Source organism: Megalops cyprinoides, chromosome 2 (genome assembly GCF_013368585.1).
Source record: "Megalops cyprinoides isolate fMegCyp1 chromosome 2, fMegCyp1.pri, whole genome shotgun sequence".
Classification (NCBI taxonomy): domain Eukaryota; kingdom Metazoa; phylum Chordata; class Actinopteri; order Elopiformes; family Megalopidae; genus Megalops; species Megalops cyprinoides.
The window spans coordinates 60,051,669-60,072,113 of record NC_050584.1 but is presented as its reverse complement, the minus strand read 5'-3'; the positions used below and the strand labels follow the sequence as shown (position 1 = coordinate 60,072,113).

At 45.0% G+C, this 20,445-nt stretch overlaps 2 long non-coding RNA genes across 2 annotated transcripts; both read right to left on the bottom strand.

The window, feature by feature from the left end:
* Positions 1–11,840: 11,840 nt before the first annotated feature.
* On the bottom strand, positions 11,841–12,414 carry LOC118796543. Its single transcript, XR_005005897.1, has 3 exons — positions 12,338–12,414; positions 12,033–12,093; positions 11,841–11,874 (listed from the first exon to the last, which is right to left on the bottom strand). It is a non-coding gene; the product is annotated as an uncharacterized LOC118796543 (long non-coding RNA).
* A 6,910-nt stretch (positions 12,415–19,324) lies between these two features.
* On the bottom strand, positions 19,325–20,060 carry LOC118796242. Its single transcript, XR_005005874.1, has 3 exons — positions 19,984–20,060; positions 19,679–19,739; positions 19,325–19,520 (listed from the first exon to the last, which is right to left on the bottom strand). It is a non-coding gene; the product is annotated as an uncharacterized LOC118796242 (long non-coding RNA).
* Positions 20,061–20,445: the final 385 nt, after the last annotated feature.

Genomic DNA, 20,445 nt, shown 5'->3' with positions numbered 1-20,445 from the left:
TCTTGCAGTGTGAAATGTATCTTTCAGACAAAGCGTTTATTGCCCTGGACAGCTCTCTCACACATGATAGCAGTTTGTGACTGCAGGGTATTAATCCAGTCGAGCAGGTTCAGGGCTGGGCTCCACACTGCATGGTGTTTCTCTGTACCACGGCGATGCTGTAATAGCAGGCTGGAGCCTTTGGGGCTATTTTTAATGACCGAGGCCAGCCTGCAAGATGCAGCCACACAACTGCCACCATTTCCAGAGGAAAAGGAGCTACAGCTACCCTCCTGCAACAAAATTTCACAAAGAAATCAGTGACGTCAACTACTTTCACAATACGTGAACTTATCTCTTTGTTGTACATATCATCAGAAGACTATTCATTCAGTATTCATTTGTTAGATAAAGTACAAAAATATCATAATGTGATCTGTAATATGAATAATGTAAATAGAGCATTGTGTACTCTGTAATGTAAATAATGTCATGGAGTTTTGATGACATCTGTTGTTTTTCTTGGCAAGGGCAGTAAAATGCAAGGAATGGCCCAGAGCTATACACTGATCTGCGGTAGCTGAAGATCCTTAATTAGAATTTAAAAGTCCACAAGTGCAGCTTATTACCTGATGAAGTCGTTTGTATTGCTGGCATGGTTCTAGAGAGATGTCATTGGATAAACACTTTTGATCCCTGAACAAACTGGGTTTTGCATATAAGCTTTCCCATGAAACCCAGGGGCCTGACCTACAATCATGTGGTACAGTACAAATAGATTTGTATGGCCTTTTGTCATAAGGGATCCCACAGCACTTTGCAGAAAATGGGAAAATCACCTCCTCTACCTTTCATACACCCAACAGAGACAAAGAAATCCTGGCCCCTCCTCAGGCTTTTTGAATTAGTACAAAAAACAATATCCTTAGTTACTCCAAGTACTGTGATGTTACACGCATGAAAGAAAGGGTCATGTTGTAATAGAAACACAGGGCCAGACATGTACCCCTTTGTGTGCCTGTGATTTTGAGTACCCACCCATACCTGTCAAAAAACAACCCAGTTCTACTTATTTTGTTGCCGAGAACAATGCCGCATGAAGAACAAACGAAACTCATTTGGACTGTGGAAACCGAAAACCAGTTCTACAGCTTGTGAAGTTACACATCTCACTGTGTGTGTGTGTGTGTGTGTAGCTCAGAAATGGTGCCCCTAACAGAGAGGCTCATTATCAGAACACAGCGGGTTGTGAAGGTGGCTAGTTGTTCCAGATCCCTGCTGCGGAGGCTATCACAGGCTATCTGACTCAGTTTGTGACTACTTAAGGAAGTAACACCAGGGTGATGTGCCACCAATCTAGGATTCAGAGAATTTTTCAAGGGTTTCCTGTTTCTGAATGTGGACTAATGCATTTCAACCCACTGAAAATGCAATGCTGCAATGGGGGTTAAGGGAAATCAAACTGAGGTTGGGTCATGCCTGTCCTACCTCCAGTTATCTGAAGATAATAATTACATTTAATGAATAGGAAACTATTAATAAACCTCATGCATGATCTCAATATGTCCAACGCAGAAATAAATGTCAAACCTACCAAAGTGCAAGTCTGAATAATAATAAAAAACCACTGAAAATTATATTAGCAGACACTCTTATCCATAGCAACGTACCACTTTTGCATGTAACTGATTTATACAGCTGGATATTTACTGAGGCAATCAGCAGCAGCCTATCTGGGAATCGACCCGGGAAACCTTTGGGTTATGAGCCTTGCACCTTACTACTACACAGTACTACTGCCCTAAAATAAATCAGTTTTGTTCTACCTATTGTAGAGAGGAGATTAGCATGCCTTTGATGTAGTGCAGTATGAAATGCGGGCCTTCCTCATACTGTCAGTGACCACACAGGAACAAGTGGTCTTGCCTGTCCCCAGACACTGTTCTCATCTCTGTCCTCACTGCAGAGATCTGGATGGTTGGTCTTCGTCGCTCGGCTCCATACCAACCCTTGGTAACGACGCACTAAAGCTCAGCTGGAACCAAGGTCCGCTGCTACTCCTCTGCTGGAAGAGAGAAACAGCATGCCACAGATGAAATGCGCCATACCTGCACCATCTAAAATATTAATCAAAGCTCATTCATTTATTTAAACTGAATACAGCCTTATGCAGTTTTCACTTTGATTTCTCTTCGCCCAAATGAACAGTGCCCCCAAGTGGTTATTATAGCTATTTACAGGGCATCAGGGCATGAAGTATTTGTAGACACACTTCAGAGTATGATGTGACAGAAAACAAGAGCACACATACATATACACAGATTCAAGCTAATGCCTATGTCTGACAATGTGGGAATGGAACTTAAATGTGTATGTGTGTGTTTACTCAAAAATATTTTTGACCAATATTTACTATGGGGGTTTATTAGAGTATAACTCAACCAAAACTCAGGAAACCGGAACTTTTTTTTTTTTTTTAGAAACAAGAACTGTGCATAATAAAAGAACAACAATACTGTAAGAAACAAATATTGAGTACAGGATAAAACAACACTGACGTGGCCACTGCTCAAAGCCCACGAGTGTACGGTCCATTCAATTCACAAGGTCTCTCTCCCTGTTCAGGTCGCACAGACAGAGAAATGTGTGGGCAGTCTTTATGGAAACTGCACCAGAGAAAACAGCATTCAGAACGCAGATGCTTGTTATAATGTTTACACACTCAAGACTACCAGACAGCCCCCAACACATAATAGCCTCTTAATCACAGTGAGCATGTGCACAGGCCAATTAGCCAGACAGTCCCACTGGCGTTAATTATACAAACAACAATTACGACAAAAAAAAAAGTAATGATACATTACATGCCTTTCGGTCTGTCTCTTTGCCCAATCCAAGCTCACCATTTTATCAGCAGTCATTAGGCCATCTGCACAGTGACAAAAGAGGCATCATTAGTTGTCAATGGGATGTGTTCTGTACGTTTGACATATAAAGATCTGTGAAATGTACAATATAACAGCAGCCGTTATAGCATTCTCAATTATATTCTCAGTTCATTCAAACATTCTGTAATTGGCTAATCAAAAAAAAGAGAAGTACCTTTGATCTGGAACTTGTTCAGTTTTTACTGCTCTAGAAAGACCTCAAAATCAGCCTATTTGCTGAGGTAAGGAGAATCACACTGTTATACTTTGTCTTTCAGGAGTGGAAATCATTGAACCAGTCTGCGATATAATTTTAGAAACTTTCATTCTAATCCAAATAAACAGAAAATAAAGTGCAGCTGCCAGAATTATTTCACTGTGTCTCCGCTGAGTATGTCATAGAGTGGAGACAGAGACAAGCTTTATTTGGGCATTCGTTCCACTGGATAGACTTTACAAGCTGTAAACAACTGAATTGTTCGACTCCATTAAATTCAGCACGTCTCCTCCAGCAGCGCCCCTGTTCTGTTGACTGCCTGAGAGCTTAAGACAAGGCTGGCTCTCGCGCTGAAATTTAATTAGAACAAGCGTGTCGCTCTTTATTCGTGGTACCTGCACCCAATGAATAATGAACCGGACTGACAGAGACAACTTACTTCCAGCTCAGAGCTTGTGGCTGTGATCTAACTCCAGAAAGGCCCTGTGTTTCTGTGCTGTCACAGGTGCCACTGATGAAGTCGTACTTCCCCTCCCCCTCCAGCACTTCTCCGGATGACTCACAAAGGATCATGGGAAGGATAACCTGTGCCTGGGAAAATCGTCGGAATGTTAGAGGGAGGTTTGTGAGATGGAGTTTGCAGACAGTCCCCATGTAGTTATCTCAGGCTAGCTGAGGTGTTTTTACATATTTCCCCTGAACTATTTTGTGTCAGCCATTTTCTTCAGTTCCTCCACCCTCCATCATCTTTACCTCTGTAATCTATTTCCTTCTGTTCTGATGTCTATGGTAGAGTTGGGTACCTCTTCCCAATGGCCAGATGTCATCCCTTCCTCAGACTTTAAGCCAAAACAATATTGTCCAATGATGTACATAATTTCTTAACAAATGCCGCAAACACTGTTCCTTTTTTTCTGGAAACCTCTCTCTGCTGAATGTGTAACCATGGCTGCAGTGCAGCTGCCTGTAAAAAAAAAAGGAATCTCCCTCTCAAGAAGATGAAACCATTTTTAAAAGCAAACCTACTACATGGGTCTTTCTTTAGGAGTAGCTCCATTACCTTGGCCGTGGGTCCAATCGCTTGTCACGTTAATGACTATTTAAAAAAAACAACAAAGAGCTGGTGCATTCAGCTTCAGACATTCTGTGAACTATGTTTCGTGAAAGACACACTACACTGAATTCGTAGGAAAAATATGTTCATTAATGGCAGATATTCCAATTGATTTTCCCTCACAAATTTTATTCGCCGTCGCTGCGTATTACACAATGAAGTGCAAAACTGGAATATTATTATCACCAAGCAAACAAGCAAATTCAATATTCATGAACCACTTTAGACTTCTGTCATCAATGATAGATAAATGAACAACACTTACCATCAGTTCAGTTAAGCGGCCATAATGCCGAGTTCAGGAGGAGACAGGCGTCATAACTGATGAATCTCGCAGATCAAAGCCACTGCGCTTTCAGAAAGGGAATGTGTGCTGACAGCACATAGGGATCTGAGCAATTGCATGAAAGGAATGAATTTAAACCCCCACAGCTTTCGTCAAAAACAAGTCAAGACTCAAGGTAAGAGGACTTCAGACCACAAAACAGTACACTTGTCTATTACAACGCAAAATCAATTTGAGTCACTATACGTAGGTACCATTTTTTTAAATAAGAGTGATAGGGTACAAACCCATTACCAGCTGATGCCATCGATGGTATTTTAACTCCTGAGCCAGTAATGTAACAGATGAGTAAAATCTCTATATGACACACAGTTTAAATAAACATTACATGTGCCCACACACACACAAACACGCATTGTGAACAACTAACACATTTAGCCACATGGAGTAGGCTTTGGATTCCTCTAAAGTTTCTATAGCAACGCATTCCTAATTTCTACTGCAGATATGAGAGTTCTCCTACAGCTGCTGGCATAGCAGAGGTTAATTGACTGGCCTTTGGCAACATCCACAGAGACAGATCAGAGAGTACTGGTGCAGTATCACATCTACTGCATTTACTAACCCACCAGATAGGACTGAGTCAGATCTTAACTCAGCATTTCACCCATGCAGCCATTACAATTATTACAGGAGCGAGCAATTTGCCTTTAATTACAAACCTAATAGGCAGACTGGTGCCCCTCTGTTGGGACCAAAGTTGAAAATACTGACAGCCTCTGTAATCAGTAGGATCTACCTGGAGTATGGACCACCATACACCAGTGACACAAGTCAAGTTCACCCTACCCCTACTCATTCTCACAAGCCACACATATACACAATAGAAAAGGCATACATCATTAAGTACAGATATTAAAAAAAAATAATTGGAATGTTAGTCAGCTTTACATGGAACGGCCCATCAGTTCAATCTCATTCAGTGTGGCCTTGGTAAAACCATGTTGAGGAACTAATGAGAAACTGGACAATGCCCAGTCTTCCCCATTTGATCCATACATTCATTTATTCTTTCTTATTGGTGAAATGTTGATTATTTTCAAGAACTCTCCCTCAGCCTAGACTCTACGAACTTTACCACCAATAACACTGTCAAAAGCCTTGGTGTAATGCTTGATAGCCAACTATCTTTCTCCTCTCAGGTGGCAGCAGTGAGTCGGGCGTGCAGATTCTTCTTCTACAACATCTGAAGGATCTGGCCCTATCTCACTACATATGCAACGCAGCTCCTAGTTCAGGCCCTGGTCCTCTCATGCCTGGACTACTGTAACTCCCTCCTTGCTTGCCTTCCTGCCTGTGCAATCAAACCTCTACAACTAATCCAGAATGTTACTGCGTGACTTGTTTAAAATCTCCCTAAACGTAATCAAGTGACTTGTCTCCTCACCTCACTTAACTGGCTTCCTGTCATCGCTTGCATCAAGTTCAAAACCTTGGTGCTGGCATTCAGGACAGTGAATGGGACAGCCCCTTCAAACCTACGACCGCTTTTCAAACCCTATGCTCGCTCAAGATCGCTGCACTCTGCATCTACAGGGCAACTGACTGTCCCAAACCAACGGGGTCGCTCTTCTCAGACACGATACCTGTCTGTACTGATCTCTCAGTGGTGGAATGAACTCCCCACAGGGGTTAGGACAGCAGAGTCACTGGCCATCTTCTGACACAGACTGAAGACCCACCTCTTTTACATTACATTACATTATATCATTTAGCAGTCACTCTTATCCAGAGTGACTTACAAATAAGTGCATCACTCTGCTAAGAGTAGACATCGTAAGGTATTACAAGAGGTCAAAGAGTTCTTCAGACTGCGTCTCAGTCCCACTTCAATCCCTACCCCCTAACCCCTACTACCTCTAGTTTTTATTTTATGTGTAGTATTGTGATGTAGGCCTATTTTTATTCTGTGTTCTAGGGACTGTTGTATTGCAGTATAGTTGGCTTCTGTCAGATTGCACATGTTAACTCGTGGTAGGGCTTGAATAGTGTTTAGCTTACACTCACTAGTCTGGGAGTGTTGTTAGCCTGGTCTGACACTGTTGCTCGTTTAAATTTGAATGGATACGCTTATGTTTTATTGTGACGGAAATCGATCTGGACAAGAGCGGCTGCATGTAAATGCATGTAATTTTGAAACAAGAAAGATGAATTCATGTGAAAACAGGCTGTAGATTTGCAACAGTTATATTTTATCTACCTACTTTTCGTAAAAACATATGTGCACGTAATGGTTTCGTAAATACTGGCCGAAGCCTCAAAGGATGAGAATAACTGAACATATCCTGCTATCGATATGTGAGGTGACAGACCAAGACCTGTGAAGGCACTTGCTAGCTATCAATCTCTACCACTAGATGGCAGACATGCTTTTTTACTCCGCCTGTCCTAAGACTCCTCTGGGCAGATCTGACAGCCGCTGAGAGCATATTGACATGACAATCACCTGAATGCACCTGGTATTAATGTTTCCTCACAAAGTTTGAAAAACGAATTCAGTTGTTCTCACTTCCCAGTCAGCCTCTAAGCTCTCAATTAGCTTCACTGGCCTTGCAATGTGTTTTTTTTTTTTTTCTTCAAGGGAATGTGGTTTTTTTTTCCTTTTAGCTGAGTCAGTGACAAGCACTGAAAACTGCGCATCATTTTTTTCTGCACGAACACAATGTTTTCAGTCTTCATTCCCAGCTTTGGCTGTCAATTCATATATGTACCGCATGTACTCAGCTACTGACCTGTCAAACTTTGCTGCTGTTAGTCTCTGCTTCGCGCACATTGCCTGGTATAAAAACTAACTTATGCAACTGCTCTGGCACTCAGCTGATTCCAGATGCTCTCATGCTTTCATAATCAAGCTGAAAGCTTTAGATGTGCGAACCCCCTGTGGAGTGTAAAAACACGGGGCTACGCAGATAGCTCCACGAAACTTGTTGACTTCTGCTGCCGAGTTGCGTGTTTGTCCCGGCTGTATCTGGCACGGTGCACCGATCGGTCCCCCCGACACCCGAGTGTCTTCTGCTCTGTGGATGAGTCAGAGGCTTTCTTGCCGATGGCATTGTGCGCCGCTCCCTCTCTGTCAACTCTGTCGCAAACTCCGTCACGACGCCGCGGTGTCGATATCGCGGTAACCTCGCAAGAGCGTTACAAGCCAGTCAAGTCAGAAAGGGGGGCCACAAACCTGATAGAAGAGAAGCAGCCCCTATGGGCATGGGGTCATAGGCATTTTACCGAAGGCCAGTTCACAGTATAGATACTCAATTGCAATTGCCCTACGCGACTCTATTTGAAGTGACGTTGCCGCTCGGCCAACACGTTGGGATGCGTTTCGAGTCCCTTGCCCAGAGCTGGAGAGGGAAATTGATGTTGATTATGTGATGCAGCGGCTCTGCGCAGCCACGCAATCAAAGAAAAAAAAAATTGCACAGCCCTTCAGAAAATAGCTCTTGATATGATAGTGTCATTTCAAGCATTTATATGTAGCTGCCTGCGTCATTCTGACAGTGCCATATTTGAAAGAGAAGTGGGTATGGTAATGAATAAAAACTCAAAAATAATTTCCAGTCCGCAGGGCTGACTCTATTCAGGTGAGGGCAGTATCTAATACTGGAGGAGCTCACCTGACCATTGCAACTGTCCTCAAAGCTATGGCGTCAGGTAACTAATTTATCACTAACATGCACCTGGAACGCATGATTGCTACTTGTTCCGCATCTCTCACCACCTCCATTTCCCCCGCTCTTCTCACTTAAATGCCACACTCGCTTACCGCTCTTTCAGAAGGGGTCTCAAAGCCACACAGATACTCGAGTTCCTAGCAGAATACAATCAAAACAACTGCAACAAAACAGTAGTGTTGCACAGTGGTAAGAAGCAGGGCTTGTGACCAAAAGGTTGCTGGTTCGCTTCCCCACTGGGGCACTGCTGCTGTACTTAACCTTAGCCTCGGTATATAGCCAGCTGTATAAATGGATAGCATGTAAAAACTGTAATTCATGCAAGTTGCTCTCACACGGCCCTTTACAGATCACACAGCGGACTGGGGTGTGTTCTGAACTCTTCCCAGCATCAGTAACTCAAGGCTTCTCCATCTCATTAGCATCCCAGGTTACACACACAGGGCTGAGGGTGTTTAGCCAGGAGATAAACATCAACAGAGGGCAAAGGTTGTGGCACTAATTGGGAGTAAAGACTGACCCTTAACGAGCTAGTCAGCCCCATTGAGCTCAAACACTTAAACAAGCAGCTGGCTCCACTCACGCACAAAGCAATGCCCATTTGCCTCAGGGGTACATTACAGAGGAAGTCGAAAAGTGTTATGGTAATATGACCAGGGGTACAGGTGGCATGCAAATAAATACCATATTGTTCAGACCATTATATATAACATTATACGTTACACAACTTTACATTATAAACATGGCTTAAAACACCAACGGTTTGTTTTGTTGATGGGGAGAGGAACTAATTTTCAGTGCTACACACCTATTTATCCACTGGCTGTAGATGGTGTAGATGTGCCTCTCCTCTGCCCTAAATTTTGTGCTGTATCACTGTCATTGTTGGGGGTAAGATATTAAGATAACTGGAAAACCACACATTTTTCGTGCTTATCAGGTATGTCGACATTAAGTAAGGTCCAGGTAGAGTCTCATTCCCCCCCCCCAATATTTTTAATCTCTCTTTCTCCCTCTTCTTTTTTTCTACACTCTCTCTCTCACTCCTCATCTCCCTCATTTTTATGTCCTTCCGTGCTTCCTCTGCCAGAATCTGCACATTTCAGTGTGAAAAAAATGACATTTTTCATGCAGAAATCAATACCAGATCAGGTAATTACTGAAAGAAAAACCCCATTTCTCATACAACATTGTATTTATTTATCTATCTGAATTTCAACTGGCCTGTTTAAATAAAAGATTGCAGATTTAAACAGGGAATCTTGTTTAACTAGAGAAGAATTCATTATTTTCTATTTGAACACAGTTTTTTTGCCTTATCAGTTCAAATTTAATCCCAAAAGATCACAAAAAAAGCTCCTTCCCTTGCGGATGAGTACACTTTGATCCACACGCTGGAGATAAATATAACTCCAACTCATTTCTAAACAGGCTTTGAAGTGAAGATTATAACAGCCATGCAATAGCATGTGGGAAACCATGGAGCTCGTTGCTCATACACACCAGACCAACCACATGTCATAACACCAATAGATACTGGAATGATTCCATTTATCACAGCAATTTAAAAAAAAACTGGCTTGGAGATCAGAGATTTTCAGTGTTAAATAACTGCATAAATCATATCCATCTCAACCATGGTTGAAAAAAAATACTTTTCAAAATCACAAGAGGAACATGAATCCGCCGGTTCACGTCAGGTCATTCTTCCCTTGAATTTTGGGTTATTTGGAGACAGAGCAAGGGCGGAGGCAGGGCTGGTGTACCTCTGTCCTTGAACCGGAGATCCACAGCCTTACTGGGAGATTACCATATGGTCTGAGATTTCCTCAGATGTGCAGTAGATTACAGTCATCCAGAACAAGTGAGCAGTGAGATTATGACACTTTATTATTATGACAGTGAGATTATGATTATGCAAATTTATGATAAGGAGGGCAGTGCATAACCCTCAGCATAACCCTAGATACCCCCCCCCCCCCCCCCCCCACACACACACACACACACCTTCCTAATAAAATCATTTGTTTCACAGTGAGGAGGAAGTACTGTGTGAGCAGCTGTATTGTCAGAATAGTGCAGCCTAATTGGTTTCCTGATTTCCAACGTATCTCACTGGCCGTTGAACACTCAGGACCCGGGTGCCAGTTCCTGATTAGCGCTAGTCCTAGACTAGCTTAGCTCTGTTAGCATTACAGAGGCCGAGATTAGTGTTAATCAGACCGTAAAGCCATTGCTGAGGGATTATGTTTATCTTACTCAGCTAAACTTGCAGGCAAACAAAGTACAACACATGCTGTTCCGTTCTTAATTTCGGTCAAATTTCTGTTCCACAAGTGGAAAAACCTCCACATTTCATAAAACCTGTAGAGCTTGTCCACCTTTCTTTGCTAAATCTGTTTCATAATAATTGTGTCATCAGTCAGGGTCCAGGAAGCATTTAGGCTAAAAGGGCCAGGTTTGGGCAAAACCAAAATGCTCCCCAAGTCTTTATTTTTACTGTTTTCCACATTTTAGAATAACAGTAAAGACATCAAAGCTATGAAATAACACAAATGGAATTATGCAGTGACCAAAAAAAGTAGAAACTGATCAAAACTGTCTTATATTTTAGATTCCTCAAAATAATTTTTTAAAATCATTTTTTTTAGGAAAGAAATCCATAAATAGGCATCAACTTCACGATTTATATTTGTCTAAGAAACAAATTTCAAGTCTTTAGCTCAAAATGTCTTTGAATGCATGTTTCCCATTATCTTAATCAGGCGTGTCCAAACTTTTGGCCGGTACTGTTCGTGTTTCTGCCTTCGATAGTCCGACATCTTTCTTTGCAGCAGCTAATATGAGTAGATGAATAACTCGCGTTATTCTGGGTGAAAGATTGACATCAGCATTCCGTGAGGGTGTTGCCCATGTTTCTGGGATTGCTCAGTAACTGGCGGTTTATGTAGTCACAAAGGCAGATCCAGTCCTCCGGTCTGGGGGCCACTCTCCGGAATCCTTTTTTCATTACATAGGCTCTCTCAGCCGTGGAATTACCTGTGGCGCTTCCCGCTCCCGACGACCAACGATGTGACTGTTGTTGTTGTCATCATGCTTACGGCTTTTTCTCGGAGCGCTCGGTAATAACCGCTGTATCCGACGGCTCTTAAACAGGTGTTTGTGAATGCGAATATCAGAGTCAAATTGGAGGTGAGGTTATTACTCCCTAGTTTTTTCTCCGTGGTGTCGCTCGTCTCGCTTTTCTTCGGGAATGGTTTACGTTTGGAAAAATGAGACAACCTCAAGCCCCACTTCCAATGGGACACTGTCAAGCTTGTAATAACTTACATGGCACTGCATTAATTTCTCATCCAGCTTCGCCTCCCCCCCTCTGGCCGTCCAACCACCTTACAAAATTCATGAATGTAAATCTCCCAGCATTCTTTACTGAACAGGGCATTTTTTCCACCCAGTGACAGTCTAATGGCCCCTACAGGGAGGGGTGGGCAGGACTGTGTAAATGAATAACATGAAAATTGTAACCTATGGAAGTAGCTCTGTGTAACGGGTGGTCTCTTGCGTTGTGTTTTGTGTGGAACAGGGACGCCACAAAGGACCTGATTTTAAGAATTTTATTTCTGACAAAACACAGGGAAGAAAACAAAATCAGGCACGGAGCGAGCCAGGCGCGTCACACTCCTCTGCCTCTGATAAGTCGCAAAAGAGAGCACAAAACGAGTGCAAACAATTTACACAAAATAAACAGAATATAGGGAAAACACAAAGCATGGCATACCTGACAAAACACAGGGAAGAAAACAAAATCAGGCACGGAGCGAGCCAGGCGCGTCACACTCCTGCCAACACACAGGCAACCACACTTTAATATACTAGCATCCACTAGTAGGCTATGCAACGGAACTGTATAGTAATGCGCTAGCTAGCTGCAGCATGGCAAACTCAATATGCAGCTGAAAACTCTAAAACTCGCGCATATTACGCACAACATCCTGACATTCACTGCTGAAAATTTCCCCATGACAATATACAACAATTTAATGGTTGATTTATTAAAACAAAACAGCACAATGACACACGTACCTCTGCCTCTGATAAGTCGCAAAAGAGGCAGAGTAAGGGTAACCTTGTCATTTATGGTACCAGCGTGGGAAAACCACGCCCAGTGTCAGGAAAAAGATACAATATATAACTATCCTTGAGAAAAAAAATCACCGTGAGAGGGGAAATTCAGGGAATCACATTGCCCCTGCTACACTCACCCCCACTGACTTCACTGAATTTCATCAACAGACTCCACATGACATAAAGCAAAACCAAAATCAATAAAAAAAAAATCATTAAGTATGTAGATAGATGTACCCCAAAGCAAAGACATACAATCTACCAGCCAAGAACGCTGTCCCACGTAGGACTAGAGAGGTGAGGAGCCAGCTAGAGGGGTTAACTAGTCCCACACCAATCACAGTGAAGGTGCCATATACACCTTACAAACTGGGGATACACTCCATCATACAGTAACAGTCTAACGTGATAGACAGTAGATGGCAATACCACTCTCTCACAAAGAGAGATACAGAATGAAGAGGAGAGACTCAAGAAAGAAAAAAAAATGAAAGGAACCTTATTATACTATGAAAGGAAACTTATCACAATACCCATGTGACAACCATAAAGAGAAAGTGAGCATTCTCTAATGAGTTCCTCTAAAAAGACTCCCAACCCACTGAGCAGACATGGTCTGTATGAGCCGGTTCACTGGCTTAATCAATCTACCCCGTCTGGTGCGAACCCCTGTCCGGCCTGGTGACACACATGTAGTGGGGACATCCGTGTATGTAGGGGAGTTAACAGACGGCAGGAGGTCAATTGACAGAGCTTCAGTAGCACCCATATCAGAGGCAGCACATACAGGACTATCACATACTGAGGACACTGAGGTATTTCCTATTCCCACTCCCATCGAGTCTGGAACCATAACATCCCCTCTGTCAACAGCCGCTGGCCCAAGATCGTCCGTATCACAGATACTTGTGCCCGAGCCACCAGTAAGACTGGCAACCCACCTCACAGTCCTGTCATCTGTGTCAATGTCCACACTGGACTGCAAGCTACCTGCAACACTCATGCTGCCCCCAGAAAATGACACATGCTCGTCCCCCTCATCTGTCTCAGGAAGTGGTAGAAAGTTAACTGGCATGATGAGGTTCCTGTGCACTGTCTTCACACCCCCAGATGAACTCCTGATTTGGTATGTGTGCGTGTCCTTGTTCTTGGAAACTACAGTGTACAGTGTGCCATCCCACTTATCTGCCAGCTTCTTTTTCCCTCGTTCCCCCTTATTAGCGAGCAGGACTCTGTCACCAACACTAACAGGTTGACCCCTTGCTTTCCTATTATAAAGCTCTGCTTGCCTGCGCTGCTGCTTCTCAGCATTAGACTGAGCTAAAGCCATGGCCTCCCTCAAATCCCTCCCCAGAGACTCAACATAAATGTCCATGTCTACTGTATCCCCATCCAGCAGAACACTCTGAAACATCAAGTCCACGGGCAACCTGGGAGTGCGGCCATACATTAAAAAGAAAGGGGGAAAACCTGTGGTCTCATGCACAGTACAGTTGTATGCAAAGGTAAGACTGTTAAGCATTTGAGGCCACTTGACCTTTGACCTAGGTGGAAGGGCCCTAATCATGTTTCCTAGTGTGCGGTTCATTCTCTCTGCTTGACCATTCCCCATTGGGTGATACGGAGTGGTGTGCGATTTTTCCACCCCAGCTAACAAAAGCATCTCTGCAATCAAAGCACTCTCAAAATTAGCCCCCTGATCTGAATGAATACAAGCTGGAAACCCATACACACAGAAAAATTTGTTCCAAAGGACCTGAGCAACCACCTTAGCAGACTGATTGGGACAAGGATATGCACAAGCCAGCTTGGTAAAATGGTCAGTAACCACCAAAACGTCAACAGACTTGTTATTAGAATCTTCTGCAGACCAAAAGTCAATGCAGACCAATTCCAGCGGAGCAGAGGTAGCAATGGAAACGAGAGGAGCCCTAGCCTCAGGTTCTGGAGCCTTGCTAACTACACACCTCATGCACCTGTGCACATAATCCCTGACATCTTTTTCAAGCGTGTCCCAATAAAACCTCTGTCTAGCCAGCCACAGAGTACGCTGCTGGCCCTGGTGACCTGCGTCGTCATGCACTCCTTTTAGAGCAGTGGCCCTCAGTGCCTCAGGCACCACAAACTGGAAGGCATTCTTTTTAGACACAGGGTTCTTCGACACTCTGTAAAGCACACCTAACCGTGTTGTGAGTTTACCCCACTGTCTCAAAGTCCTTAGCGCCTCCCGGGACTCATGCACCCGCTCACGCCTGGACGGGCGTCGCCCCCTATCAACAAAGAACCTGACCCTGCTAATGGTAGGATCCTGACACTGTTTGTCATACAGTTCTTCATGACTAAAAACAGGCAAAGTATCCTGACCAGCCATGGACATGGTCCTCAACTCCTGAGCATGAGAGATAGCCCTAAGCTTAGCACCATCCTCCCAGTTACGAGACGACTGCAAAACCGCGGAGACCTCGTCACGTGAGACCCTGCCCCCCGCAATTTCCTGAGTGGCACGTGTGGCCCCAACACACGTGCCAACAGACGTGGAAGTCTCACCCTGACCAACATGCATGGGCCCAACACACACATTGTCAGATAAGGAGGTTCCGGGGACATGTGTGGCCCCAACACACACACCTTCAGTCACAGAAGTCTCGCCCTGAACAGCATATGTGGCCCCAACACACACACCATCAGTCACGGAGGCAGCTCTCTGCTCTCTCATTTCAGCAAGCTCGGAGGATAGGCGAAACATGTCCTGAACTGAATCCACCTGCAAGTTCTCAGCCTCTTTAAGCAAGTCAACATAGGCGGATCTGGTCAGGCGATGCATGACTCTGTGTCCTACAAACGGCTCCCTGCTCAGCGCATCTGCAACCACATTCTTAGGGCCTGGAATATACAAAATATCAAAATCAAACGCCGCCAGCCTAGCCACCCAGCGTTGCTCACAAGCATCCAGTTTCGGCTTCGTCAAAACATACTTAAGTGGGTTGTTATCGGTCCACACTGTGAACCTGTGACCCCGCAACCAGTGACTAAACTTATCACAAATAGCCCACTTCATAGCGAAAAACTCAAGCCGATGAGCAGGATATTTAGACTGGGCATGATTCAACGACTTGCTTGCAAAAGCAATAGGCCGGGCTTTGTCCTCACCAGGCTGTAACTGTGACAGAACAGCCCCAAGACCACTAGTGGAAGCATCCACCGACAACAGAAAAGGCTTTGAGAAATCTGGATGTGCTAACGGCACACTACTCACCAGTGCAGACTTAAGATTCCGAAAAGCCTCTGCACACTCAGGGGACCAGTCCTGAGGGCAGAGCTTCCTCCTGTGCACAGGCCTACTTGCACCTTTACCTCTGCGCGGTCGCTTAGACCCACCTGTAAGCGCAAAAAGTGGCCTCGCAATCACAGAACAGTTCTCAATGAAGTGTTGGTAGTAAACGACCATGCCTAAGAAGGAGCGGATCTTACACGCAGATGGTGTGACCCCATCAGCCTCCATTAAATCTGACTGTGAAACATTCACAATAGCCTCAACCTTGTCCGGATCACTAGCAACGCCATCCTGAGAAATGATATGCCCCAGAAATTTCACAGACCTTCTAAGAAAATTGCACTTCGCTGGCGACAACTTTAAGTTGTGCTCTTTGAGCCGCTCAAACACCATGCGCAAGCGCTGCAAACTCTCTTCTTCTGACCTGCCAAACACTAGGACGTCGTCCAAATAGCACAACAGGCTTAAGAAATTCTGATCACCAAAGACAGAGAGCATCATCCTCATAAAAGTGGCTGGTGAATTACACAGCCCCTGAGGTAGCCGGTTGTACTCATGCAACCCTAATGGCGATGAGAAGGCTGTATACTTCCTATCATCCTCATGCAATGGCACATTGTAATAGCCCGACGTGAGGTCCATGGTGGAAAAAAATACATTACCACCTAAAGCTGCGAGGACATCAGCCTGGTGGGGGAGCGGGTGGGCATCTTTCACAGTGCGCGCGTTAAGCCACCTAAAGTCAGTGCATATACGCAAGTCACCATTTTTCTTCCACACCAGCACCAATGGAGAAGCGTACTCACTACTAGACTTCCTAATGATTTCCTTCTCCTCCATCTCATCCAAAGTCTCTTTCAACTTTTGGTAGTGGGCTGGTGACAACCTGCGATATGGCAATCTGAAGGGACGATCATCCGTCAACCTAATCCTGTGGCAAAACCCCCGCGCCTCACCACAGTCAAGGTGATGGCGAGAAAAGACAGACTCATACTCTTTTATTAGATCAACCAACTTATCCTTCCAATAAGAAGAGACCTGACAACCATCAATCGGTATAGCACTCAGCCCCAGACTCTGCAGCGAACAGTCACCATTACCTGCACCGCCGCCTGAATCACCCTGGACAGATAAGCTGCCATGAGAACTGCCTGAACTCACCTTAGCCACATGCTGTGAAATAAAATCCTGATCAAAATCCTCCAAAGCGACGCATGGATATACGTCAGCTACCTTCGCATTTCGGCGCAAAGTTACTGCAGCCGATGTAGGGTTAAAAACCTTGACTGGAAGCCACCCGTCTCCCCACATGGGAGAGACAACACGCCCTACCAGCATCTGTCTATTAATGCAGCGCGAAGTGCTGGGCTCCACAACAACCGTGCTGCCGACAGAGATGCGTGTCTTAGGCGGTAACCTACCCCACACCAGGTGCTCAGTCATGGGCTGTAGTGTGACTGCACTCCTCAGCCTCAGTGTGCCCACTTTATCTGGGACGGACCCCCCTCTCCATCTCTCCAGACTGGATAGCAGACGTAAAAATTGACTGTTATCATCCTGGCCTGCAACATCAGGCTGGCACACAACCCGCCAGAAAGCATCACTGGACTTAAACTGCCTAATCAAAGGCTTCAAAACGTTCGTGCCGATAATCAATGGATCCACCTGTCCCTCAACAATTAACACCGGGACCTCAAAACAGAATCCATACATTTCAACTGTCAAAACACATACACCCAGAGGACTAGTCTGTTTACCCCCACAGCCAACCAGGACAATATCAACAGGGGCTGGAGACTCACCTGACAACACACCTGCTTCCCTCAGACGCGGTACAGCGTCTGCACTAAGCGTGGTCGCCATTGACCCAGTATCCAACATCCCCTTCAATTCAACCTTGCCCTGTACTAACACAGACGTGTAAAACAGACTGTCACTCTGCGCAGCTCTCATGGTGTTTTGCATGACTATTTTACTTGATTTCGGCAAAGTCTCACACAAATACGAATAGACAGACTCAATATCATCATTTAAATTGGAGGGTAAACTCAGATGCCTGCCACTGCCCTCCTCCGAATGGAGGCTTTCTAGTTTCCCTGCGCTGGCCACGGCCTCTGCGCCACCCCCCCAGCAGCAGAGCCAACAGCACGCCCAGCACCCTGAGTCCTACTCTGACACTGTGAGCGTGTGTGCCCAGGACTGAAACACAAAAAGCACAACCTATGCATCCTACAGTGAGACTGGGTAGAGTGGTCAACACTCTCACACACGTCACATTTGAAAGAGCGTCTCCCCACCTGTTTAGGGTGGCCCTGCTGAGCAGCCTGGACGTTGCATGCTAATGCCTTCTCTAGCATGCCCAGTAACTTGTCTAGAGTGGCGCCCTCTGTAGTTGCACTATCTGGCACGCCCACCCCCACTGAAGACTCACCAGACGACACATTGCCACTCACAGCCTCGTTTACAGGCGTGACAGCAGCAACAGTGTGCTGCGACACATGACCCCTCTGACCCTTGCGGTTTCGTAAATACTCATCCAGACGAGCCTGAACTTCACAGGACGTCCACTCACTCTGAGGCTTGCTTAGAAACACCAAAGAAAGATCACGATCAGGACAATGCCTAATAAACATGGCAGCAACTTCTACAGTCTGCAGCCACACTGACTTAGCTACACTTCCAAGGGCCTGTTCCGCCACCTCTGCCGCTTTATTCAACCTAATCCAGTAATCAAGCGGTTGCTCATTGGTATGAGGTGTGGTTGCGTAAAAATCCGCAAGAGGCATGCCAGAATGCACAACACTGTCAAAATGCTGTCTGAGGATGCAAAAGACAGCATCCACATCACCAGAGGTCGACACTTGGACATTACTACGGAGCCAAATCCGAGTTACATCCCTGGCACGGCCCAACAGTCTGCTCAGGAGCTCATCCACAAGTTCCTTCCCAGTGCAGCTACTCTTACTCAGATACACCCTCATTAATCCCTCCCACTCACACAGAGAGTACTTATCAGTGCTATCACCTCTAAAGAACGGTGGCTCCTTCCTCTCAGACTTTAGGACGAGATTCAACTTTGAAGCATCAATAAGAGTACCACCCAACAAGGAATGGTCTGCAGCGAGCGGCGTAGGAGAACCTGACTGAACATTACTTAACAGACTGGCAGTGACAGACTGACTAATATTGGCACTGATCTCCCTCACTTGTTCACTACTCAGTTTTACTAGAGTGTCAGACTCTGTGAAATTGAATGGTGGGACATCCTGATGCATGGGTGTAACTGGCACAAATCTAGGGCTACCCGGAGTACTACATGTGAGAAGGCCCCTCCCCCTCCCAACACTAGAGTACCCACTGTCCACCCCCCTTGCACCAGCCAGACTAGAGCTATCCAAGGTAAATGTCAGATGGCCCCTCCCAAAACTAGAGCGCCCTCGACAACCACCGCCAACATCCATGGTAATCTAACCATTCAAAACTTGAGAGGAAAAAGAAAGGAAAAAAATAGAAAGAAAGGAAATAAAAATCATAAGCTATACACACATATACAGTGCTCTTTCGTATCACCTTCAACAGATGCACACTTGGAAAACTATATATGCAACATCAGTGTCTTTGCAAAAAAATACGTGCACAGGAAGGCAGTTCGTGCAGACGAAAGGCTCCGATGACGACAACAGCACAGCAGCAGTCAGCAACAGGTCCGGTGGAACGTCCCATCCAAGCAGCAGCAGCAACCCCAGCGTTCGGCTTCAGCTGAACAAACGACGGGTCAAACGGCACCAATGTAACGGGTGGTCTCTTGCGTTGTGTTTTGTGTGGAACAGGGACGCCACAAAGGACCTGATTTTAAGAATTTTATTTCTGACAAAACACAGGGAAGAAAACAAAATCAGGCACGGAGCGAGCCAGGCGCGTCACACTCCTCTGCCTCTGATAAGTCGCAAAAGAGAGCACAAAACGAGTGCAAACAATTTACACAAAATAAACAGAATATAGGGAAAACACAAAGCATGGCATACCTGACAAAACACAGGGAAGAAAACAAAATCAGGCACGGAGCGAGCCAGGCGCGTCACACTCCTGCCAACACACAGGCAACCACACTTTAATATACTAGCATCCACTAGTAGGCTATGCAACGGAACTGTATAGTAATGCGCTAGCTAGCTGCAGCATGGCAAACTCAATATGCAGCTGAAAACTCTAAAACTCGCGCATATTACGCACAACATCCTGACATTCACTGCTGAAAATTTCCCCATGACAATATACAACAATTTAATGGTTGATTTATTAAAACAAAACAGCACAATGACACACGTACCTCTGCCTCTGATAAGTCGCAAAAGAGGCAGAGTAAGGGTAACCTTGTCATTTATGGTACCAGCGTGGGAAAACCACGCCCAGTGTCAGGAAAAAGATACAATATATAACTATCCTTGAGAAAAAAAATCACCGTGAGAGGGGAAATTCAGGGAATCACATTGCCCCTGCTACATCTGGATAACAGCCTCTGCTAAGCAACTAAATGTAAATGTAAAATGTCTTGTCCTGTTTGTTCATGCTTGGCATAAGAAGAAGCAAATATCTCCCAGTCCCGCTAGGGCATGAGAGAGCATACAGCAGTGTGTTTTAGTGAAACGTCTTGGGAGAGGGTTCTTGACACATGCGTGGATGTCCCAGCTCTGTTACCAGGTCTAGCGAGCTAGTGTTAGAAGTTAACAGCAAGGTTTCCTGCATTGCACCTTCTCAAATCTTACTTGGAAGAGAGCATATGCTCCCCTGG